Source organism: Heterodontus francisci, chromosome 4, assembly GCF_036365525.1.
Source record: "Heterodontus francisci isolate sHetFra1 chromosome 4, sHetFra1.hap1, whole genome shotgun sequence".
In the NCBI taxonomy this organism is placed as follows: Eukaryota; Metazoa; Chordata; class Chondrichthyes; order Heterodontiformes; family Heterodontidae; genus Heterodontus; species Heterodontus francisci.
Window position 1 is genome coordinate 40,048,974 of NC_090374.1, and position 26,634 is coordinate 40,075,607.

The 26,634-nt window shown below is 41.9% G+C and overlaps 1 protein-coding gene across 2 annotated transcripts in view; it reads right to left on the reverse strand.

Moving 5' to 3' along the window:
- The window catches only part of irf2b (interferon regulatory factor 2b), a 72,407-nt gene that overhangs the window by 42,346 nt on the left and 3,427 nt on the right, over positions 1 to 26,634 (reverse strand). For both annotated transcript variants that reach the window (XM_068029384.1, XM_068029385.1), the window contains one exon: positions 17,812 to 17,929. The gene's annotated coding sequence lies outside the window, so the exon portion shown is untranslated. The remainder of the gene's footprint in view (positions 1 to 17,811; positions 17,930 to 26,634) is intronic.

Genomic DNA, 26,634 nt, shown 5'->3' on the forward strand with positions numbered 1-26,634 from the left:
TCTTGTCAGTCATTATGGCCACAAGGTGAGGGGTGTAGATGGTCCCCATTGTTCAACTCCTACCTGACCAAAGCAAGTGTTTTTGTTATTAGGGTTTTATTCTGGTTGTGTTGTATTTGTCAAATAAACAGACAGTGATGGGTTTTCCTGTAGCTATAAAACAGGAGATTAACTATTTATTGTGCAAATATTCACCCCCGAAATGGTCGCAACCACACCCACAAATGCATTCACTCATACGCGCACACACTCACACACACATAAGAAGAGAGGAAAAGTGTAAGTGGTTTGACGTGAGGTGGGTTTTCAGGGTTCATGGTAACCTGTTGAAACTGCAAATGGACTGCAGCGGTTCAAGAAGGCAGCTCACCACCACCTTCTCAACGGCAATTAGGGATGGGCAATAAATGCTGGCCTAGCCAGCGACGCCCACATCCCTGAATGAATTTTTTTTAAACTTCTTGGAGGTCAATTTCTCTTTCAAGTTTCAGGCCTGAGTTGTTTGTGGATTTCTCTGTTGGTTGAAATTTCAGTCTGGATCATTTCCAGTTTTCTGCACAAGTTGAAGTGTAGAATTCACAGCAAGGCACCTTCTTTCTGGCTTACTGGATTTTCACCCAGCTCTCAGCTGAACAAGCTTTTGTGATACTTTGTCCTGATTCTCTTTCCCTCTCCAGAGAGCTACTTTTTAAGCTAAAGGCCTCTCACATCTTTGCCTTTGTTGAGAGACATATATCTCCCTCCCTCTGGTGACCAACAATGGCCCAGGATGTGGCTACTTCACACCTTCTTTATTTCAGAGGAATCCATTCAATTCAAAAATGTCTCTTGATGGGTTCAGGTTGGGACATCTCTTAGTTTTGGAATATCCTTCTGTCCTTGTCAGACAGTAAGACAGTTTGAATATACAAGACCAGGACTTTTGACCTGTGGCAGCCAGTTTGAAGCACATTGTCCACTTTCTTAAAAGAAAAGTCAATTTTTATAACTCTTCAGGTTGTGTTCTTATATTTTCAGTCACTGCAATCTACATGAGTGTAACATAGTAATGACTTGAAAAAAACAGAAACATTGGAGCAGGGTGGGGGAGGGAGGTGGCTAGTTCAAAGGCTTAGAACACTAGCATTTCGCCTGTGATGAGGATTCAACCCCAGTCTTCAAACTCATGCAATAAAACAGTCCCCTCTCCAGTGTTTTATGTGTCAGATGTCACATGTTATTAGATGTCAGATTTAGCTCAGTGGGTAGCACTCCTATCTCCGATTAGAAGGTTCTGGGGTCAGACCTTGCACCAGAAACTTGCTTTAGTACAAAGCCAGGAGAGTGCTGCACTGTCAGAGGTGCTGTCTTTCAGATGGGGTGTTAAACCAAGGCTCCATCCGTCATTATAATAAAAGCAAAATACTGCGGATGCTGGAAATCTGAAACAAAAGCAAGAAATGCTGGATTCACTCAGCAGGTCTGGCAGCATCTGTGGAAAGAGAAGCAGAGTTAACGTTTCGGGTCAGTGACCCATCCGTCATTATCAGTTAGATATAAAAGATCTTGCACTTTTCAAAGAAGAGCAGGGGTGTTCTCCTGGTGTCCTGGCTAATATATAGTCTTCAACCGATGCCATAAAAATATCTGGACATCGTCACATTGCTGTTTGCGGTACCCTGATTTGCACAATTTGGTTACCACAGAGACGCCATCTATGAGTCAGCTTTGATCACCTACGGCAAAAGTGCGAAGAGAAATGCAGACTGGTTTCAATCTCATAATGAAGAGCTGGAACCTGTCATAGCCGCTAAGCGCATTGCACTGTTGAACTACAAGAAAGCCCCCAGCGAGTTAACATCCGTAGCACTTAAAGCAGCCAGAAGCGCTGCACAAAGAACAGCCAGGCGCTGCGCAGATGACTACTGGCAACACCTATGCAGTCATATTCAGCTGGCCTCAGACACCGGAAACATCAGAGGAATGTATGATGGCATTAAGAGAGCTCTTGGGCCAATCATCAAGAAGATCGCCCCCCTCAAATCTAAATCAGGGGACATAATCACTGACCAATGCAAACAAATGAACCGCTGGGTTGAGCACTACCTCGAACTGTACTCCAGGGAGAATGTTGTCACTGAGACTGCCCTCAATGCAGCCCAGCCTCTACCAGTCATGGATGAGCTGGACGTACAGCCAACCAAATTGGAACTCAGTGATGCCATTGATTCTCTAGCCAGCGGAAAACCCCCTGGGAAGGACAGCATTACCCCTGAAATAATCAAGAGTGCCAAGCCTGCTATACTCTCAGCACTACACAGTGGAGCAGTGGTTAGCACCGCAGCCTCACAGCTCCAGCGACTCGGGTTCAATTCTGGGTACTGCCTGTGTGGAGTTTGCAAGTTCTCCCTGTGTCTGCGTGGGTTCTCTCTGGTTTCCTCCCACAAGCCAAAAGACTTGTAGGTAAATTGGCTATTATAAATTGCCCCTAATATAGGTAGGTGGTAGGGAAATATAGGGATAGGTGGGGATGTGGTAGGAATATGGGATTAGTGTAGGATTAGTATGAATGGGTGGTTGATGGTCGGCACAGACTCAGTGGGCCGAAGGGCCTGTTTCAGTGCTGTATCTCTAAACTAAACTAAACTACACTACATGAACTGCTATGCCTGTGCTGGGACGAGGGAGCAGTACCTCAGGACATGCGCGATGCCAATATCATCACCCTCTATAAAAACAAAGGTGACGGCGGTGACTGCAACAACTACCGTGGAATCTCCCTGCTCAGCATAGTGGGGAAAGTCTTTGCTCGAGTCGCTCTAAACAGGCTCCAGAAGCTGGCCGAGTGCGTCTACCCTGAGGCACAGTGTGGCTTTCGTGCAGAGAGATCGACCGTTGACATGCTGTTCTCCCTTCGTCAGATACAGGAGAAATGCCGTGAACAACAGATGCCCCTCTACATTGCTTTCATTGATCTCACCAAAGCCTATGACCTCATCAGCAGACGTGGTCTCTTCAGACTACTAGAAAAGATTGGATGTCCACCAAAGCTACTAAGTATCATCACCTCATTCCATGACAATATGAAAGGCACAATTCAACATGGTGACTCATCAGACCCCTTTCCTATCCTGAGTGGCGTGAAACAGAGCTGTGTTCTCGCACCCACACTTTTTGGGATTTTCTTCTCCCTGCTGCTTTCACACGCGTTCAAGTCCTCTGAAGAAGGAATTTTCCTCCACACAAGATCAGGGGGCAGGTTGTTCAACCTTGCCCGTCTAAGAGCGAAGTCCAAAGTACGGAAAGTCCTCATCAGGGAACTCCTCTTTGCTGACGATGCTGCTTTATCATCTCACACTGAAGACTGCCTGCAGAGTCTCATCGACAGGTTTGCGGCTGCCTGCAATAAATTTGGCCTAACCAACAGCCTCAAGAAAACAAACATCATGGGGCAGGACGTCAGAAATGCTCCATCCATCAATATTGGCGACCACGCTCTGGAAGTGGTTCAAGAGTTCACCTACCTAGGCTCAACTATCACCAGTAACCTGTCTCTTGATGCAGAAATCAACAAGCGCATGGGAAAGGCTTCCACTGCTATGTCCAGCCTGGCCAAGAGAGTGTGGGAAAATGGCGCACTGACACGGAACACAAAAGTCCGAGTGTATCAAGCCTGTGTCCTCAGTACCTTGCTCTATGGCAGCGAGGCCTGGACAACGTATGTCAGCCAAGAGCGACGTCTCAATTCATTCCATCTTCGCTGCCTCCAGAGAATACTGGGCATCAGGTGGCAGGACCGTATCTCCAACACAGAAGTCCTCGAGGCGGCCAACATCCCCAGCTTATACACACTACTGAGTCAGCGGCATTTGAGATGGCTTGGCCATGTGAGCCGCATGGAAGATGGCAGGATCCCCAAAGACACATTGTACAGCGAGCTCGCCACTGGTATCAGACCCACCGGCCGTCCATGTCTCCACTTTAAAGACGTCTGCAAACGCGACATGAAGTCCTGTGACACTGATCACAAGTCGTGGGAGTCAGTTGCCAGCGTTCGCCAGAGCTGGCGGGCAGCCATAAAGGCGGGGCTAAAGTGTGGCGAGTGGAAGAGACTTAGCAGTTGGCAGGAAAAAAGACAGAAGCGCAAGAGAGCCAACTGTGTAACAGCCCCGACAAACAAATTTTTCTGCAGCACCTGTGGAAGAGCCTGTCACTCTAGAATTGGCCTTTATAGCCACTCCAGGCGCTGCTCCACACACCGCTGACCACCTCCAGGCGCTTACCCATTGTCTCTCTAGATAAGGAGGCCAAAGAAGGTTACCACATTTACTGCAATACAACAGTGACTATACGTCTAGAAGTACTTAATGGGCTGTAAAGTGCTTTCCGGTGCCCTGAGGTTGGTAAAGGCACTATATTGTTATGACCGAGACAGGAGGAGTGCACTGTCTTTTCTCGTTCCACTTTCCTCCAGGTCACAATATATATTTTTTTAAATGTTTACCCAGTTACCGATGCAGTCAATCACATACTTGGCTCTTTATCCCAGAATAAAGTACACCAACCAGGTTTCTTTAATAAACAACAAAATTATCAGCTTACTGTAAAACATGACTTAACCAGTAACCAAGCAAAGCATTAACACACAGATTGAAATATGAAAGTTTCCTTTTCACCTTCGCCCCTCACACACGCACACACACATACACATACACCAGATAACCGAAAAATAAAGAGATTTTCTCTTTCGAGCTCTGTTACAAAAAAAAGACAAAAAAACTTTAGCCAAATACTTGTTAATTCTTAAAGAGAAAAAATATATGGAAAGATGTGAGTTGTCCTTTTATTGGCATCCCAAATATGCATAGACAGCTGTCACTGGGATCTTCCTAGAACAATTCTTTTCTGGCGACGTTGAGGATCAGTTTGGCAAGCCTCTCAGGAGGAAGGCAGCATCAGTTTCTCCATTGCTTACACTCACTTCTAAGAGCTTCTCGAAGAGACAGAAAAGCTAGCAGGCTTTTCAAAGAGATGGAACAGGCTGAGCTGGAGTTTGTCCTTCAGGTTGATTTTTAAACTCCTTTCACACCCCGACTGTCCAAAATGAAACCAAAACAATATCTCAAGAGCCAAGCCTCCTGACCCCCATGAATCTTGACCTGTCACTTCTCTGTAAGCATCTTTCCCAGGTCAAAACGCCCCTGCTGGGTACTTATCTGAAGACAGGTGACTTCCAGTAAGGGCTGTTTACAGACCAAATCCAAAAGATGACCTCTTTTTTAAAAAAAACACACAAGGTCCAACATCAAAGGAAGCCTTTTCAGTTTTAAAAACACGAGTCATAATGGAAGTACTTTAGTAACAATATAAATTCAAATGCTTTCTTTCTACTCTATGCGAAATACTTATCAACAGAGTTGCGAACAGGCACCGGCACACAGAGTAACGCTACTCCCAATTTGGTACTAAGGATCAACTTACACCATACCAGCAGTCTGAAATGATTTTCTACAGGGTTGGTTCCAATCAGAAGCAAGTTCCCATGGCCAGCAGGGTTCCACACTCCATGCTTATGTCCATGTTGTTTCTGACATTAAATTTTAATTATTTTGAGAGTGAAAGCATCAGCACAGAGTTTCTCAAAATATTTAAAACCCTGTAAATTTATGAAGTACCCATGTGATCCAAAGGGCAATCTGAGAAATTTTCATCCTTCCTGTGGTGTCAAATGCAAAAGAGGTGAGACTACTGTACAGCTATAATCTAACAGACACAATCCCTGCCAACGGGTCACAAGGACAGCTGGGACCAGAAATGAAAAGTGCGAAGCTAATGAACCAGAGGGTACTGGTGTGAGGTCGATATTAAGGCACATTATTGGGATAGGGTAGAGAGAACGTTACTCTGTAACTAATTTATTACTGAAATGAGAGAGCATTTCATTGGTTAGCATCAATGTACCTCACCTTAATAAGCACAAATGTTCACTTTTTAAAAATTCCACTGGTAACCTAAATGGTAGCAAAATATGGGAGAAGATTTCTTCTCTGTGATGAAGCTGTGCATAGATTTACAGTTTTTCTCCGCTTACAAGAGATAATTTTCCCTATCTGACAAATTTGCCTGTACAAATCGTAAGATACCATTTCTTGCTCTTATTATTGTTGTTGCTATTTGTTGAAATTAAACAGAATCAAGACCAAGTTGTTAAAACAGCCACTTTCCTGATTTAGCACAAGACAGCATTGTCAAGTTGACAACATTCAAATAACCTGATTAAAAGGCTTAGCTTTAGAACAGCTCTTAAATGGTTTAAACCTGGATCTACATCCATGTTTTACAGATGTTAATGTACCTTAATCTCTCAACACCTTATCTGTATTTAATTTTCTCATTGGTAAAGCACTGTAGTCAGTCAATGCCTTGGTGATGATATTAACTCAGACTTTGGCTTGCTCTGTTATCATCTGCTTTATTCTGCACAGCCAATAAAATATTTCAGCCCTGTAGTATTTACAAAAGTACTACAACCAAAAGGAAATCAAGGCCAATGGACATTTTCACTGAGGTTTGTAACTAGCAGTTTCAAACATCTTTTCACCAACAGAACTTCATTTCCATAAACAAACTGAGACGATGATGGCATATTATTAAGATTATAAATATATCTTAGTGGGTGAGGATGGTTGTGGCTGCTGAAATATCCAAAACTGTAGAATGTCGACCACCAAACAGGATGACGCCAAATTTCAACCTATGAAGTGGTTCTATATTCTAGGCGGTCTGCCACTGCAGAGTTTAAATCAGACATGTAGTATACATTTTGGAAGTGGTGATATCAGAGATTGCCTCAATGGCTTATTCTTTCCTTTCCTCTATATACTTGTAGCTATCCCCTTTCAGATCAAACCAATGCTGTCTTTTTTTTCCCCTTTCATTTTCTCCTTTCTCGGCATCTCTGTTCTTTTTTGTATTTTGAAAAATATTTTGCTTCAGCCTTTTTCTAGAGATTTTCTTTCAAATTCCCATTTTCTCTCATAGAATCATACAATGATAAAGCATGGAAGGAGGCCATTCAGCCCATCATGCCTGTGCCGGCTCTTTGAAATTAGTTGCACTTCCCCGCTGTATCCCCATAGCCCAGCAAATGTTTCCTTTTCAAGTGTTTACCCAATTCCCTTTTGAAAGTTATTATTGAATCTGCTTCAGTAATGTGGCAAAATTTTTAAAATTCGCATAACCTCTTCTGTGGTCATCTGGCAGAAGTATATTTTAATTTGGTGCCAGAAGCTGTGTTACAATTTTCAACTTTACCTTAAGCATTATTACCTTGGCAGAATGGTCGATTAAGAAGACAAGGCAGCCCAGTTTCAGGCTTAAGTAGTAGATCCATATCAGTCCTGATGATTCCTCCATGGATCTGGCAAAACTGTCATCAGACCACAGCCCAATCATTAGAAAGAGCTTTGCATTGTGACAGGGCTCTCCAACTCAGTGATTAGCTCTGTTTACTCTACCAACTTTACCATACAATCAGCAAAGATTCCAATTTGATACTTCATATTATGAATACTACAACAACAACAACTTGTATTCATATAGCACCTTTAATTTAATAAAACATCCCAAAGAGCTTCAGAGTTGTATTATACAGCAAAATTTGACACCGAGCTGCATAAGGAGATAGCAGGACTGATACCTATTTGACCAAGCTCCTGGTTAAGTTTTAAGGAGTGTCTTAAAGGAGGAGACAGAGGTGGAGAGCCAGAGAGGTTTAAGGAGGGCATTCCAGAGCTTAGGGCCTAGGTAGCTGAAGGCTCAGCCACTAATGGTAGAGCAATTAAAATCGAGGATGCACAAGAGGCCAGAAGTGGAGGACACTGAGATCTCGGAAGGTTGTAGGGCTGGAGAAGGTTACAGTGATAGGGAGTGATGAGGCCTTCGAGGGATTTGAAAACAAGGATGAGAATTTTAAAATTGCGGCGTTGCTAGACCGCGAAAAAATGTAGGCTAGCAATCACAGGGATGATTGGTGAATGGGACTTGGTGAGAGTTAGGATAGAGGCAGCAGAGTTTTGAATGAGCTCAAATTTACAGAGGGTACAAGGTGGGAGGCCGGCCAGGAGAACACTGGAATAGTTGAGTCTATTACATAGCATTACATTGTATTTACAGCACAGAAACAGGCCATTCAACCCAACATCTCCCTGCCGGTATTTGTGCTCCATACGAGCCTTTTTCATACCACATCAACATGTCATTCCTTTCTTCCTAATGTATGGTTTTTTATCTAGCTTCCCCTTAAATGCATTCATGCTAATTGCTTCAACTACTCCGTATGGTAGTGAGTTACACATTCTAACCATTCTCTGGGGAAAGAAGTTTCTCCTGAATTCCCTATTGGATTTATAAATGACTATCTTATATTTATGACCCCTAGTTCTAGACTCCATCTCAATATGAAACATCTTTTCTACATCAATCCGAGCAACCCTTTTATAATCTTCAAGGCCCATCAGGTCATCCCTCAGTCTTCTCCTCTCTACAGAAGTGGGCCCTAGCCTGTTTCACCCTTCCCGATAAGTATAACCTCTCAGTTCTGGTATCTCTTTTGCACCTTTTCCAGTGCCTCTATATCTTTTTTATAAAAAAGGTTTTCGCCGGGTGCTCCGGTTTCCTCCCACAGCCAAAGACTTGCAGGTGATAGGTAAATTGGCTGTTGTAAATTGCCCCTAGTGTAGGTAGGTGGTAGGGAATACAGGATTACTGTAGGGTTAGTAGAAATGGGTGGTTGTTGGTTGGCACAAACTCGGTGGGCCGAAGGGCTGTATCTCTAAATAAAATAATATGGAAACCTGTCCGCAGTAGTCCGTGTGTTCTAACCGTGATTCTATACAAGTTTAACATAACCTCCCTGCTTTTCAATTCTATCCCTCTAGAAATGAACCTTTATGCTTTGTTTGATTTTTTACGTGTCACTACTTTCAGTGATTTGTGTACCTGTATCCCAAGAACCCTCTGTTTAGACATTTATTTTTCAAGGATATATGGCCTTTTTCCTGCCAGTATGTACCACCTCACAGTTATCTATATTGAAGTTCATTTGCCAATTACACACCCAGGGCTGAATTTTTCACGCTGAAGGGGCACCAGGGGCCGGGCGAAAATGGCAAGGAGAACTCCGCCTCAGCCTTTCAAAGCTGCTCGGTGTGATTTAACATCACTCACGTACTTAAGTGCTCAGTGCCAGGATCCACCTCCCTTTAAAGACGGGTTCCAGCCTCCAAGAGTTGCAAGCCAATCAGAGAGCCGGCAGCTCAGTAGTATCGGCAGCACCACCGGGAGCAATGGCTACTGATGGTACAACAAGAGGCCTACTACCCAGGCCCAGCGCTGTGTGATGGCCGACTGATGCATTATCCACAACACATATCACCGGGTAACTGAAGCACGACTCAGCTGTTCGATAATTAATTAATTTATATTTCATTGATTGTAGTACCATTGTCCCACACCCCACATGTAAGTGGTCATGCTCAGGTGCAAACAAACAAGAAAAGCTCAAGTAAACCTGTAAAAGTGAAGATTCCGCTGATCCCGCAGACTGAGGGGATACTGAAGGCCAATGTTTGGGCTGTTCTGAGAAAACATTCTCTTCTGCACCATCCTGCACAAAGATTCTTCAGCAGAAAACTATGCAAAAATTACAACACAGAAATAGGCAATTCAGCCTAACCAGTCAGTGTTTATGTTTATCCTCTGTATGGGCGGTATGCACACATATCCATGTTTATTCCCTCAAGATTTCCAATCAAATTTCATCTACTGATGGAACTAAATACATTAACTACCAAAACCAAGCCATTTTCTAAAAAAAACACTTTTCCCACTCTCTACATAAATAGCAAACAGCGGAACATAACAGAGTTCAAACAAAAGGCAGACATCTCAGCTCTCAGTTGCAGCACAGTTTTGTTATGACTGAGGCAGGAGAAGTGCTCTGTTTATTCTAGTTCCACTTCTCCATGGGTCACAATATATATTTAAATTTTTTCCCATTACCGATACGGTCAATCATAGGCTCTATTTTTATTCCAGAATAATACACACTAACCAGGTTTCTTTGAATAAACAACAAAATTATCAGTTTATTATAAAACAAGTCTTAACCACGAATGAAGTAAAGCACAAACACACAGATTGAAATATTAAAGTTCCCTTTTTACCTTAGCCCCTCAAACTCACATACATTGGTTAACCAGAAAAATAAAGGGATTTGCATTTTAGAGCTCTATTACAAAACAACCAGACAAAAAACACTTGGGTTAAATACTTGCTAATTCTTGAAAAAGAAAGAGAAGATATGGAAAGATGTCCTTTGTTTTAGTTTGGCGTCCCAAATGTGTATAGATGGCTATCACTGGGATCTTCCTAGAATAGTTCTTTTCAGGCGACGTTAAAGATCAGTTTGGGTAGGCTTTCTAAGAAATGCAGCTACAGAGGTATCAGATAGGCCCTAAAGCAGAAATGCGGCAACAGGGGTTTTAGTTCGATTTTCAGGGTTTCTTCAAATACAGGAGGAAAGAGGAGGCTGACACACTGGACATGCAGGGTTTCTTTCAAAGGGAGAGAAAGAGATGAGCTGGATTTCCTTGTCAGGCAAAAACCAACTGTCTTCCAAGCAGTTTACGATCCAACTGTCTTTTTTGAAACCATTTTCCATACACCAACTCACTGTCCAAAGCGAAACTATAAACAATGTCTAAAGAGACAAACCTCCTGACCTCTATAAATCTTGACCTGACAATTTTCTGTAAGCACCTTCTCGAAGTCAAAACAGCAAGCTCCCTGCTGGTATTTTATCTGAAAACAGGTGCCTTCCAGTAAGGGCTTGTTTACAAGCCAAGTCCAGGAACCTTCTAGTAATCTCTTAAAAAAATACAGTTCAGCATCTCTTCAAGCTTGCAGATTAAATCAATGTCCATAATTCAACTATAAGTCCTTAAAAACATATTTTACAAAAAATAGAAGCACTCTCATAACAGTTTTCAAATTATGCTTAGGAACAAAAAGCACAGAGCACTGAACTAAAGGCCACTGAAGGCGTTGGTGAAATGGTTGTAAGAACACTTGAAAACTGAAAGAAATGTTTCAACAACTTACTGCAAATAGCCAGAAAGGAAAGTGGGTTCAACAAAAAAGGCTTGCACAGATGTTTCCAAGGATATGTGGGCAAAACTAAAGCAGTTCAAATCTATTACAGAAAGGATCTGACCTATCACATGACTCCAAAGATTCTTTATTTTTAATCTCATGAATTTATTCTAAAACTTAAGATATTCCAGTTTTTGCTATTAATATTCAATACTGCGTAACATACACAGCAACAGCAATTAACGCAAATATATATTTGGTCAATAATCAGCTGTTTTTCAGCCTTCTATTGTTATGACCAAGATGGGAGTAATGCACTGTTAATTCAGTCCCACTACTCCACAGGTCACAGCATATTAGTAAAGTTTCCCACCCTACTGAAAATTAGCCAAATTAAACATTTTATTTATCCCTCAGAATAAAGCACACCAAACCAGGTTTCTTTAAACAACAACAAAATTAACTATTTATTTAATAAACCAAGTTTTAAACAATATTGAAATAAATCTAAATGTACAAAAAGATGTTATAACTCCTTAATCTTCCTAAGCCTCATGCACACACATACATTCAAAAACCAATGGTTAACCGGTTTTAAAAGGTTGTTTTAAGTTGTAACGGTTTCTTAGGAATAATAAAATAATTAATTGTCCCAGTCTGGTAGGATGTTTCCAGAATGGTGAGGTGTCCTAGAGTCGAATAGTCGGATGCCACTCAATGTCTCACCAGGTGAAATTAGTAAACAGTCTGTGATGGATAGGCATTCAAGGCAATTCATCTGCAGCAAGCATCACACAGATCTTTCAACAAAAGGTTGTAGCAACAGGTCTACTTAAATTTTAAAGTAGCAGTCTTAACAGTAGAAACTTTCTTGAGATTCCAGGTTCTCTCAAAAACACAAAAGGCAACAGGACTCACTCTTGCGGAAGAGATTTTTCAGAGACTGGAGACAATAGGAAATTTTGTACCTTCAACAGTGCAGGCTTTCTGTCAGCAAAGGAGCCTTTCTACACAGAGAGCAGCAACTCCTCTTTCTCTGGGTCTTTTCCTCTCCAGCAGTCTTTTCTCTCTCCGGAGTCTTTTTTCTCTCCAGGCAGAGCAACCCAACTTAAATGTAAAATTATTTTTTTTACAAGAGAGACAAGCATTCCATTCAGGGAGAGTTCTTTTTATGTTCTGCAAACCCAAGTCTCCAACAGCAACTGGCTTCTCAGCCCAAAAGCAAAACTAAACATTTTCAACCTAGTCACAAGACAGTCATAAAATCTTTCTAGTCGCTTGGATACAAGCTTTACAGTATACAGTTCAAACACCAGGTCTCAGCAGTCACTATTCACAGAAAGTCCTTTTTCTCAGTCTTAAAGGCACGCAGACCTCTTAGTTGTCTAAAATAAAAACTGTCGTGACATTATATTGCCCAAAAGTGTTGATTTCAAATAACTAATTCATATAGTCACATATGAATCAAGCAAACTTTGTCCATTTTATGTCTTCAAAAGTTCCACAGAGTTGGAACAAGGGTAAGGCATTTTAATGTCAAGAGAGGAAGGCTCTGTCCAACATGAGGATACCAGGAATATGTGGAAACAGAAGATATGCAACAAAATCCATTCAAAAAGTACATCATTTTGCATACTGTTATGATCCCCGTAGAGATCACCAACAAACCAAAAGAATCGAATCCACCAACTGACCCCAATTTAGGAAACATAAACCAAACAGACAAGATTTCACTTTTATAAATTTTACTTCAACACTCAAACCAAAAACAACATAAATATGAACTAACAGTTAAATCATGATCAATGTATATATATCTTAAAGGTTGCACATTAATTAGAAGATGCAACAAAAAATAGCCCTTACTAATCCTCTGAACAGGCTTATCAGCAAGATGATGCCAAACAGTTCCACAGTAGAACAAAATCAGGAACTTCCTCAGGTAGTTTTCCAAGTCTTGTCCTCCAGGATGCGGATAATGAGGTCCCGTCAATAGCAAGCGATGCAATCTTCCCTTTAACAGTTCGGTCTTGTCGCCTCTCGAACAACCTCGACCTCGCCCACAACTGTCCTGATGGTGTGGTTCCGCTGATAACTTTTAAGTCACCGAAGACAACTGTCATAAGTCATTCACTAATGGTCAGCCTTCGGTCCTCTGCCTGCAGTCAAAACAATTATTCCAGCCTGCTTTTTGTATATTTCAATTGCAAGCAGCTTCTCTGGAAGCATGAAAATCTGCAGCTCTCAGCTTATTTCTTTAAACAATAACTCCCAGCTTTGCAGCTGGCTTCAACCCTCCCCCTGCCCCACCACCTGGCCCCACCCAGAGTTTTCTTGTGAAAACTGAACCTAAGCTCCAAACACATGTCTCTGGTAAAAAAAAACTTTGTTTTGTTAACCTGGTTCTGACCTCCCAGAGGCTTGAAGCTTATCATTTCATTTTCAAACCAGCATCTGTCTCAAAAAAACACACTTCGAATCCAAAGTCACAGCACCCAATGAGCCAGCTGCACAGAACACAGGCTGTACACGAGGGCTCCATTACAATATCTCTTGTGGAGGTACCCAGCATAGAGCTAACACAAGTAAAGGGGGAACATCAGCCATAGTGCACAAAAGCTGTCCCTCACCACACACCCAAAGAATCAAGGAGGAACAACTGAGCTCCATATATCAGAGGGTACATATAATTGTGAAAAGGGCTGTTGTTTTCCTGCTGGGTACCTCTGGTCCCTTGCCCAAATGATCATGATTCATATATGGGCCTTGACAGGAAAACTCAATGAGCTTTCCTATCATGAGAAACATCACAACAAAGTCTGTCTTCAGCCAACATCCACATACATGACTCCAAAAAGAATATGCTGCATAGATATCACCAGCAGGAATGCCGGCTGAGTTTTCTTTCCCCAAACCTAACTCAGCACAGACTGAATATCAAACCTGGGAACTTTGGTGGTCTGTATCTCTCAGGTAACTGGGTGAACTTGCACAAGAACACAAGAAATAGGAGAAGGAGTAGACCATTTAGCCCAGCAAGCCTGCTCCGCCATTCAATATGATCATGGCTGATCTTGGGCTTCAATTCCACTGTCCTGCCCGCTCCCCATATCCCTTGATTCCCTGCCAGACCAAAAATCTATCTAACCCAGCCTTAAATGTATTCAATGATGGAGCATCCACAACCCTCTGGGGTAGAGAATTCCAAAGATTCACAACCCTTTGAGTGAAGTAATTTCTCCTCATTTCAGTCCTGAATGATTGACCCCTTATCCTGAAACTGTGTCCCCGTGTTCTAGATTCCCCGACCAGTGGGAACAATCTCTCAGCTTCTACCCTATCAAGCCCTTTCAGAATCTTGTATATCTCAATTAGATGGCCTCTCATTCTTCTAAACTCCAGAGAATATAGGTCCAATTTACTCAGCTTCTCTTCATAGGACAACCCCCTCATCCCAGGGACCAATTTAGTAAATCTTCCCTGCACTGCCTCCAGTGCAAGTCTCTCCTTACTTAAATGTGGAGACCAAAACTGCACACAGTATTCCCGGTGCGGTCTCACCAAAGCCCTGCCGAGCCATTGGGGCTCCATTCTTTATCCTCTGGTTTCCTTTCCAGCCTACTTCCCTGGAGTGGCTTGTTCAAGCTCTGCACTTTCTTCCAGTTATTTTATTTAGTTATGTTCTAGTTTATCTCCACTTCAACTTTCTCTCCTTACCCCTCCTGTCCTGACCTTGTTCATCTGTTTATCACACAGACATAGGCTCCTTTTTCTGTCTTTATCGCCCAGTTGTCAAGCACTGCCTGGGTAAAGCACAGAATGGAAGATGTAGCCATAGTGGACCGTCCTTCCACTGAAATTAACAGGAAAAAAAAGTTGGCAAGTTTTGTAACAGGCCGTGCATTCCTTCCCACCAGATTTCCCTTTCTAAGCCCTGTACAGGTGATGCTTATTATCCAGGCAATAAAGACAAAAATCTTCCTCACTGTGGCTTGACCAATTTAACGTTATTGTGACCTGATTTTTACAAGGTAAATTTCTTGTTGGTTTCAACAAATGAATTGTATCTCCTCTAGAACCCTTAGTTTCTAAAACTGAAAGAGAAGAGCTTGGAGATAAGAATAATTCAACAGCGCTGAGTAAGCAAAACACAGTGGGAATAGCTGAAAATGGCAAATTTTCATATTTACAACATTCAAGCTTCAGTTGTTGGCTGAGGATAACTTCATCAATTTTAGTAAATAATGGAAGTAAAAAGTAAAAAGCAAAAATGAGACAAATACAAACGCACATCTCCTGCATATTCTTTGGGGAATAATGTATTTTGTGCTCCTGAATAAGAATGATGTCAGGGTTGAAAATAGTAGCATTACTGTTTTTCACCTACTGTTTGTATGAAGCAGTCCCAAGTCAGATACTGTCCATCTTATACAAGAGAAAACAATGTTGAAGTACGGAACAGATTCATGGTATTTAAAGAAAGGGTTAACATATTGGGTATATGAAAGTAAGTATCTCCCCCGACACTGGCCGACAATGTTTGCCAATTCCAGGTTCAAAGAGAATATTTCAAAAAATTATACCCCTCACGCCACTCATCTTTGCACTCTCTCTAAATAAGCACCAAATGATGGACAGTATCTGAGTTATGCAGTCCTGCTCACTAGTAGGTTTCGATAGCCTGAATTATTTTCACCTAGGAAAATCAACGAAATTATTTTGGGAAAAATTCAACTTTGTTCTTATTAAGGTTGCATACTAGCGGTTATAATTCACTACGAAATTGACAGCTCCACCCAGGAAGGCCTTACAAATAGCTCTTGTGGGAAATGGAGATATCACAGCAGGACAATGCTGTTCTGAAGCTAGTATTAATACGCATTTGTTGAGGCAGTTTTATCCTGCATCTATCCCCTGATGTAACTGACCTGGGAGAACCCGATCTAGAGGTGGCAATAAAAACTGTTTCATTGCCTGATACTAACACTGTCATTCTTCAACTTAATAAAATCAAAATTCACAAAAAATACACTTTTTGGTAGCAAAGCTTTGTTTTTTTGAACTCTAATATTTTGATCCAAACGAAGAGAACTGAATTTATCGAATGACCCCAAATAGAAAAAAAACGAAGGGACAAGATTTCACTTTTATAACTTTTACTTTAACAATCAAACCAAAATCAATAAAAATTAATTAAGAATTAACAGAAGAAATTACAATCAATATACATATTACAAATTCAGGGGAGGAAAACTGCCATCCCTACCTGGTCAGGCCTACATGTGACTCAAGACCCACAGCAATGTGGTTGACTCTGAAATGCACCCGGAAATGGCCTGGCAAGCCATTCAGTTCACGGGCGATTAGGGATGCTGGTCTAGCCAGCGACGCCCACATCTCACAAATGAATTTTTTTTAAATTACACAGTAATTATCGGACACCACAAAGGTAGATCTCACGAATTTACTAGGCAGTCCACTCAGTACATATGACACCAATTACAGTCACAAAGTTCTTCAAAGCTCTGAATTTCCTCAGGTAGATCTTCCTTTCTTCCAAGATGCAGCCATTGATTCTCATCCAGCAGCAGTTCAACTTTAATCCTGAACTCCACGGGTACAGTCTTCAACCAAAATGGTGCACTTCTCCAGAATCTTCTCAGTTCTGCTCACGACAGGCTTGGTAGGGTGGATCCACCAGTACTCCTTTATCCGAGCCCTTCAGTGACAACCCTGTCCACTGTATGGACTCGTCTCGTTAATCAATTACTTTAAGCAACAGAAACAGCTCCTTGATCAAGTCTTCACTTTATTCAACCTGCTTGCACTGCACTCTCCTGCCATCTGAGCTCCAATGACTCTGCATCCTTTTTTAAAAATCTGGTTCCAACCAGTTTCAGTTTCCCCAGAAACCTGAAGTTTTTGTTTCAGTTTCTGTTAGGACAATCTGTCTCAGTTCCTCACAATCTGTTCCAGTACCTCACAGTCTGTCTCAGAAAAAGGAAATAGGCTTTGCAACCAGGGTCAGTGCACCTAACAGAACATTCGACAAGTCATCTGTTCAGATAACAGTACACACATGCTCCCCCACGGGTCTCGCAGATTGCAGATTCCATTATACTAAATCTTTAGTAAAATGCTACAAAAATAATGTGGGCTGTCAATTAGACAAAACTTTTCAGTTTCTTCAATTGAGGAATTAAGGAAATTTTAACTGGGATGAAATTGATCTTTGCCAGTAGTAAGCGATTGTGAACCAGCAGCCTATGTTACACTGTACCTGATGCTCTTTTTCATTGACTTTAATGGTGAAGAAAATCAGACACGGTACCAAACAGGCTGCCGAACCTCTATCACCCATATTGTGCTTCTGGCGACGATCAACATCACCCCAATAGTCTTAAGCAGCACTGCTGACATGTTGAAAACAAACCTTTAATTTCCCTTACTCATTTTCAATACTGGTATCAGCTCTAGCGTGCATTCTTAATAATTTTTTTAATTAAAAATAAATCCTTAGTTTCCCTACCCTCATCATAAATTATGGCAGCCCCTCCCTTCTCTATTCTTCTATTTTATTTCTGGGTTCTGCTAAGGTCTCAAGTGCAGTGATACTTGTGCAAGTAAAGATTCAGTGAGAGTTAAGGCAAAATTTAGGCTGCCCGATTGTTTCCTTACCTGCAAGCTGAATGCGAATGTGGAGTCAGGACAGCTTCTAACTTGGAGAGAGTGGCATACGGGAAAAGGGCAATATTTCTGTCAGATATGAGGGTGGGACAGAGGCCTGGAGCATTCACTGAAAAAAGAAGAGATGGTAAAGGGCATTTACTTACAGCAGCCACAGCATAGGAATAAAAATCACATTTTTTTGTAAGGAAGGAAAATATTATTTTAAAACACATGTATCTCTAACAGTTAACACTAACAAGTGAGTGACAATGGAAGAACACCAAAGAATTTTGCAGATTGAAAAGATGAATGGGTTCTGATTGTCAACCTGATATTATGAGTTATACATGGAAACACATTTATCACAAATTAATTAATATACCATCAATATAAGAACTTTATCAGTTTATTTTATTTTTATATTCAATATTGAAAGTTATGACTCAAAAATGTTCAAACTGTAGGGCAGCGTGTGAAATGTGGTTTCAGTTTCAGCCACCTGAACATTGCAACATGCAAGTAAATGCTTTTGCAGCAGTGCAGCAATAAGGATTGTATGCAGGTGGGCTTGGCCTGTGTTTCAGTTGTGCCTGTTAACTATCTTTCTTCTTAAACAGTTGCGACAAAGTGGCCTGAAATGTAAATTATATAAAGCAGTTCCAAGTACTTTTGTGTTTTTTTTTTAAAGCACTTTTCAAAATTTCAGCCAGAACAACTGTTATTGGCATCTGCTATTAATACACAAACACCACAGAAGTAGTGATCCCTTCAGGCCTCCATAAAGTTGAAATACCCACATTTGTTAACAATTTTTAGGTGGAAATTAAATTCCATGGGAAGTTACTACTTAAGGACTTGAGCAATTTGATTTATTCAACACCAGGCCTTCTTGGTCATGACAATATTTTTTTATTAAATACCTTGCACCTGAAAACTGTTAACTAATGCAAGGTATGTCATGATATACAATTTAGAGTTTTTTTTAAATATCCAATGCTGCCTCATACTGTTTCCACTGCTTTGAATTTGCCTTACTTTCCATATCATTGGTTTCATTACATCATCCTCATGGCTGTCATCTGAAAACACAACATGGATGAAACACATGATCTTGTCTATTGATTAATCTAACTCCCCCCTCAACCACTGCCACCACCAGCAAATTAGGTTGTTATGTAGTTTCAAAAGTGCAACAAGCTGCAACTAAAGCTATTGTCAAAATGATGATAGGCGTATGGTAAAAATGGTGCTGCTTTAGGGAGGGGGAAAGAAGCTCTCATAATCTCAAAACTTGGCAAAACATGCCAACATTTGGGGGTAGGCGGAAATATGGAGTAATCAGTTCAGCCATGAACTTATTGAATGGTGGAGCAGGCTCGAAGGGCCGAGTGGCCTACTCCTGCTCCTAGTTCGTATGTTCACATGTTCGACACAGGACAGGGCACTGCACGAGCTGTTATTACATCATTTTGTGTGTACTGAGATGAGTGAAATGTAACTGTTGCAAAACAGGAGTTCCATAGAGAATAGAATAAATAACAATGTAATTGTTGAAGATAATCAAAATTTGGATTTGCAAATATAGACTGGATATACTATATAGCACAAAAGAAGCTACAAAGAAGCACCAAGGATGGCTCTGCTGCACAGCAGGGGAGAAAAAGGAGTGGAAGAGTTATGTTGATAGGGGTTTCTATCATAAGGGGCGCAGATAGGCATTTCTGTGGCCACAAACGTGACTCCAAGATGGTATGTTGCCTCCCTGGTGCTAGGGTCAAGGATGTCACGGAGCGACTGCAGGACATTCTGAAGGGGGAGGGTGAGCAGTCAGAGGTCGTGGTACACATTGGTACCAACAACATAGGTAGAAAAAGGGATAAGGTCCTGCAACAAGAATTTAGGGAGCTAGATAGCAGACTAAAAAGCAGGACCTCTAAGGCTGTAATCTCTGGATTACTCCCGGTGCGACGTGCTAGTGAGTTTAGAAATAGGAGGATAGAGCAGATGAATGTGTGGCTGAGGAGATGATGCAGGAGGGAGGGCTTTAGTTTCCTGGATCACTGGGTCTGTTTCTGGCAAAGGTGATTCTGGCAAATTTGACTGAATTTTTTGAGCATGTGACCAGGTGTGTAGATGAGGGTAGCGCAGTTGATGTAGTTTACATGAATTTCAGCAAAGCCTTTGACAAGGTCCCACATGGGAGACTTATCAAGAAAGCAAATGCACATGGGATACAGGGTAACTTGATAAGGTGGATTCAAAATTGGCTTAGCTGTAGGAGACAGAGAGTGATGACAGACCGCTGTTTTAGTGATTGGAGGCCAGTGTCCAGTGGCGTACCACAGGGATCTGTGCTGGGTTCCCTATTGTTTGTCATTTATATAAACGACATAGATGACTATGTGGGGGGTAGGATCAGTAAGTCCGCAGATGACACAAAGATTGTCTGAGTGGTTAACAGTGAGGTTGAGTGTCTTGGGTTACAGGAAGATGTAGACGGGATGGTCAAATGGGCAGAAAAGTGGCAGATGGAATTGAACCATGAAAAGTGTGAGGTGATACACTTTGGAAGGAGTAATGTGACATGGAAGTATTCAATGAATGGCCTGACACTGGGAAGTTCCAGGGAACAAAGGGACCTTAGCGTGTTTGTCCATAGATCCCTGAAGGCAGAAGGGCAGGTTAATAGGGTGATGAAAAAGGAATATGGGACACTTGACTTTATCAATCGAGGCATAGATTACAAAAGCAGGGAGGTCATGTTGGAGTTGTATGGAACTTTGGTAAGGCCACAGCTGGAGTACTGTGTGCAATTCTGGTCGCCACATTATAGGAAGGATGTGATTGCACTGGAGAGGGTGCAGAGGAGATTCACCAGGATGGTGCCTGGGATGGAACATTTAATCTATGAAGAGAGGTTGGATAGGCTTGGGTTGTTTTCACTGGAGCAGAGAAGACTGAGGGGTGACCTGATCGAGGTGTACAAGATTATGAGGGGCATGGACAGGGTGGATAGGGAGCAGCTGTTCCCCTTAGTTGAAGGGTCAGTTACTAGGGGACACAAGTTTAAGGTGAGGGGTAGGAGGCTTAAGGGGGATTTGAGGAAGAACTTTTTTTACCCAGAGGGTGGTGACGGTCTGGAATGCACTGCCTGGGAGGGTGGTCGATGCAGGTTGCCTCACATCCTTTAAAAAGTACCTGGATGAGCACTTGGCATGTCATAACATTCGAGGCTATGGGCCAGGTGCTGGTGAATGGGATTAGGTAGACAGGTCAGGTGTCTTTAATGCATCGGTGCAGACTCGATGGGCCGAAGGGCCTCTTCTACGCTGTATTATTCTGTGATTCTGTGAAAGGTGGGACCTCTACAAGTTGGACGGGTTGCACCTGAACCGGAATGAGACAAGCATCCTTGCTGGGAGATATGCTAGTGCTGTTGGGGGGCGGTGGGGTTAAACTAATTTGGCAGGGGGATGGGATACAGAGTGGAGGTACAGTAGGGGGTAATATAGAACAGAAAGTGAATCTGCCTGGAAAGCAGAGCAAATATAGACCTGGTAAGGCACAAGCGAATAATGCAAGGTTGGATTGCATCTATTTCAATGCAAGGAGACTTAATAGTAAGGCAGATGAATTGAGGGTGTTGATTAGCACATGGGATTATGATTTTATTGCTATCACAGAGACATGGTTGAGGGAGGGACAGGACTGGCAGCTCAATATTCCAGGGTACAGAATCTTCGGGCACGACAGGGGAGGGGATAAAAGAGGAGGTGGCATTGCACTGTTGATCAAGGAGTCAATTACTGCAGTAAGGAGGGATAATATCTTAGAAGGTTCCTCAAATGAGGCCATTTGGGTAGAACTTAAAACAAAAAGGGGGCAATCACTTGGCTGGGTGTGTACTACAGGCCTCCAAATAGTCAGGAAGAGATAGAGGAGCAGATATGTAGCCAAATCTCAGAGAGGTGTAAAAATAATACGGCAATCATAGTAGGGGATTTCAACTTCCCCAATATTAATTGGGATAGTCTTATGCAAAAGGCTTAAAGGGGGCGGAATTCTTAAAATGCAAGAGAAGGGGCAGTACTGGACCTAATCCGAGGGAATGAAGCCAGACAAGTGGTAGAGCTTGGGGAGCATTTCGGGGATACTGATCATAACTCTAACATTTAAGGTAGTTATGGAAAAGGACAAAGATGGACCGGAAATAAAGGTACTGAATTGGGGGAAGGGCGATTTCAATATGATAAAACAGTATCTGGCCAAAGTGGACTGGGAGCAGCTACTTGTAGGAAAGTCTACATCACATCAGTGGGAGTCAAAGAGAAAATTGTGAGAGTTCAGAGCCAACATATACCCGTTAAAGTGAAGGGTGGGACTAACAGGCCCAGGGAACTCTGGATGTCAAGGGATATAGAGGATTGGATCAGGAAAAAAAGAGGCTTACAGCATATCCCAAGCGCTGAAAACAGCGGAGGCATTAGAGGAGTATAGAAAGTGTAGGCTGCCACTTAAAAAAGTAATTAGGAGAGCGAAGAGGGGACATGAAAAAATACTGGCGGGCAAGATAAAGGAAAATCCTAAGGCGTTTTATAAGTATATTAAGGGTACGAGGATAACCAGGGAAAGAGTAGGGCCCATTAGGAACCAACGTGGCAATCTGTGTGTGGAGCCGGAGGACATAGGTGAGGTTTTAAATGATTACTTTTCATCGGTGTTCACTATGGTGAAGGACGATGTAGGTGTGGAGATCAGGAAGGGGGATTGTGATAATCTTGAACATATTAGCATTGAAAGGGAGGAAGTATTAGCTGTTTTAGTCAGGCCCAGATGAGATGTATCCCAGGCTGTTATGCGAGGCAAGGGAGGAGATAGTAGGGGCTTTGACATAAATTTTCAAATCCTCTCTGGCCACAGGAGAGGTACCAGAGGATTGGAGGACAGCGAATGTGGTACCATTATTCAAGAAGGGTAGCAGGGAAAAAAAACAGGTAATTACAGGCCAGTGAGTCTAACATTAGTGGTTGGGAAAATATTGGAAAAAATTCTGAGGTACAGGATTAATCTCCACTTGGAGAGGCAGGGATTAATCAGGGATAGTCAGCATGGCTTTGTCAGGGGGAGATCGTGTTTAACTAACTTGATTGAATTTTTAGAGGAGGTGACTAGATGTGTCGATGAGGGTAAAACAGTAGATGTAGTATACATGGATTTCAGTAAGGCTTTTGATAAGGTCCCGCATGGGAGATTGGTTAAGAAGGTAAGAGCCCATGGGATCCAGGGCAATTTGGCAAATTGGATCCAAAATTGGCTTAGTGGCAGGAAACACAGGGTAATGGTCGAGGGTTGTTTTTGCGAGTGGAAGCCTGTGACCAGTACTGCAGGGATCGGTGCTGGGACCTTTGCTGTTTGTGGTGTACATTAATGATTTAGATGTGAATATAGGAGGTATGATCAGTAAGTGCGCAGATGACATAAAAATTGGTGGTGTTGTAAATAGTGAGGAGGAAATCCTTCGATTACAGGACGATATAGATGAGCTGGTAAGATGGGCAGAGCAGTGGCAACTGGAATTTAATCCTGAGAAGTGTGAGGTAATGCATTTTGGGAGGACTAACAAGGCAAGGGAATATACAATGGATGGTAGGACCCTAGGAAGTACAGAAGGACCTTTGTGTAATTGTCCATAGATCACTGAAGGCAGCAGCACGGGTAGATAAGGTGGTTAGGAAGGGATATGGGATACTTGCCTTTATTAGCTGAGGCATAGAATATAACAGCAGGGCGGTTATGATGGAGCTGTATAAAACGCTAGTTAGGCCACAGCTGGAGTACTCTGTACAGTTCTAGTCACCATATGATAGGAAGGATGTGATTGCACTGTAGAGGGTGCAGAGGAGATTCACCAGGATGTTGCCTGGGCCGGAGCATTTCAGCTATGAAGAGAGACTGAAAAGGCTAGGGTTGTTTTCCTTGGAGCAGAGAAGGCTGAGGGGGGACATGATTGAGGTGTACAAAATTATGAGGGGCATTAATAGGTTAGATAGGAAGAAACTTTTTCCCTTAGTGGAGGGGTCAATAACCAGGGGGCATAGATTTAAGGTAAGGGGCAGGAGGTTTAGTGGGGATTTGAGGAAAAAGATTTTCACCCAGAGGGTGGTTGGACTCTGGAACGCACTGCCTGAAGAGGTGGTGGAGACAGGAAGCATCACAACATTTAAGAAGCATTTAGATGAGCACTTGAAACGCCATAGCATACAAGGCTACGGGCCAAGTGCAGGAATATGGGATTAGAATAGTTGGGTGCTGGATGGCTGGCACAGACACGATGGGCCGAAGGGCCTGTTTCTGTGCTGTAGAATTCTATGACTCTAATTGGGATATGAGAAGCTTGCAGTTTCAGCGTTACAAATGTTTGACTTTCAGCCAAGTCACGGGTCCAACTCCACAGACATAAGTTGTTTATGTTACAAACATTGTAGACAAGTATGTTCGATTGATTATCAACAATCCCACTGGATGGAAATAAGGAATGGATTAAAGAATAAATAATACATTACTTCCATTACAAACCAGTTGTTTTTGTGACCTGCAAACCTGTGCTGCAGGTTGTAATAACCACCTAGCTTAAAAAGTGCTATTTTAGTTTACTGTAGTTTTTATACAAGTGCAACCAATAAACCATGCTTCCTACCAATGGATCAAGAAGGCTGTCTTTTTAGCTAGAGGACATTTGGTAGTGAGAAGACCTCCCCAATGGTGGATAGGGGGAATATAATGTTTATCATACATCAAATAAATAAATGCTCACATTTGGTCAGTGTTAAAATTAGGGAAGAAATGTATAATGAAAAATAAGCCTAAATTACAATTTATTTATTAATAATCACACAATTTTCTGAGAAAGATGGAAGCAATAGTCAGGAAAGAAGGATTTAAACATGTGAAACCAAAACTAATTTACAGCTAGCAGCTGGCAAAATAAAAGCAAAACCCCTGGAGGCAATGTGCTGGTCATCACACAAATGTATTGGGCTAATTTCATCATAACATACATTGGAAAATGACACATATGCACCCAAGGAGAGGTTCAAATCCTACCATGGTAGCTGGTAGAACTTAAATTCAATTAATAAATGTAAAAAAATTAATAAAAATCTTGAGTTGAAAGCTAGTTTCAGTACTATCATTGATTGTTGTAAAAATCCCTCGTGTTGACTGGCCTACATGTGACTCCAAACCCACAGCAATGTGGTTGACGCTTAACTGCCCTCTGAAATGGTTTAGCAACCTGCACAGTTCAACAGCAATTGGGGATGGGCAATAAATGCTGGACTGCCAGTGACACCCACATTGAAAGAATAAACCTTCTTAAATGTCAATCTGAGCCACAGTACCACCGCTACATAACTGAGAGGTTCCAAGGCAAAAACTATTTCATAATCAGCACCACAGACATGTTGCTTTTATAGTGAACACATTTTTGAAGAGTTTCCAAGATGCAACCTTTGTACAAGTTTTTTTTTAAAAAGAGAGCTGTATTGTGAAACTGTCCAAAGGTAGGGTCAGGATTATACTTGCTCCTTAATATTTAAAGTAAACTTTAAAGAAAATGGTAAGCGTCATTTACCCGATATAGGGGACTGTCTGTAATAAGCAGCAATGGTGTAAGTGGGAGACTTTATTAGAAATGTGAGCCATTTACAGTTTTTATACTTATGATTTCAAAGGTGTTATCATAGTAATAGGAAAAAAATATGTAAAAGCTAGTTTATTTTCAATTTTACAACACTTTGCGTGAAGCAATTTCAAGTTTTCACACAAAACAATCTGGAGCAGACCTGCCGAGGTGTCACTCACTAAATACCACCATTACTTTAGTTTAAAAATATGGATATTGGTACAAGCCACTCATAAATATAATGTACTTAAAAAGAGCTGGTTGCAAGCTACGCCACTCTTAACAGTTTCCATTGTGGTCTTTACAACATATATGCAAAAACATTCGCCCAATACACAGAAAACTGTTTTTTTCCCAGAATGAAAGGTGTACACGTGTTTTTACATATTGGTTTCCTTTACTGTAAACTATTTACTGTTTTACCTTAAGCTATGCGACTAATGCTCAAAATGAAATCCAACATTACAGTGGCTCTTGTCAGGACAAAAAGCCAGTTATAGTGAAATAAAGTTTTATGGTACACAATAACCACTATCTTCACTATCTGTTCTAGATCTCCTTAAACGTGCATTTTTTAACTACAGTTATGGATTTCTTGTTGTGTTGCCCACCACCTCCAAGATCTGAGCCAGCAGGTTACCCAGGCCACCTGTCTAGCAGGCAGCAACTGTAAGCTGTGGGGAATGTACTGCTTTACACCAAAAGATAACGACTTGTATTTATGCAGCGCCTTTAACATAATATGTCCCAAGACACTTCACAGGAGCATAATCAGACAAAAACTGACAGTGAGCCAAAGAAGGAGACATTAGGACAGTTGATCAAATGCTTGGTCAATGAAGTAGTTTTTAAGCAGCATCTTAAAGGAGGAGCAGTCGTAAGGCAAAGTGGATCGGGAAGGGAATTTCCAGAGTTTAGAGTCTAGGCGGCTGAAGGCACAGCTGCCAATGTTGGGGTGACTGAAGGGCGGATGTACAAGAGGCCAGAATTGAAGCTACGCAGAGTTCTCAGAGGGTTGTAGGGCTAGAGGATGCAACAGAGATACTGGGCTGCATTTTTAAAGCCCAATGCCAAAATAGGTGGCAGGTGGAAAAGTTTGCGGCCCTCACATATGGGGCCCACATCGTGGAGCCACCACTATTTCAAAT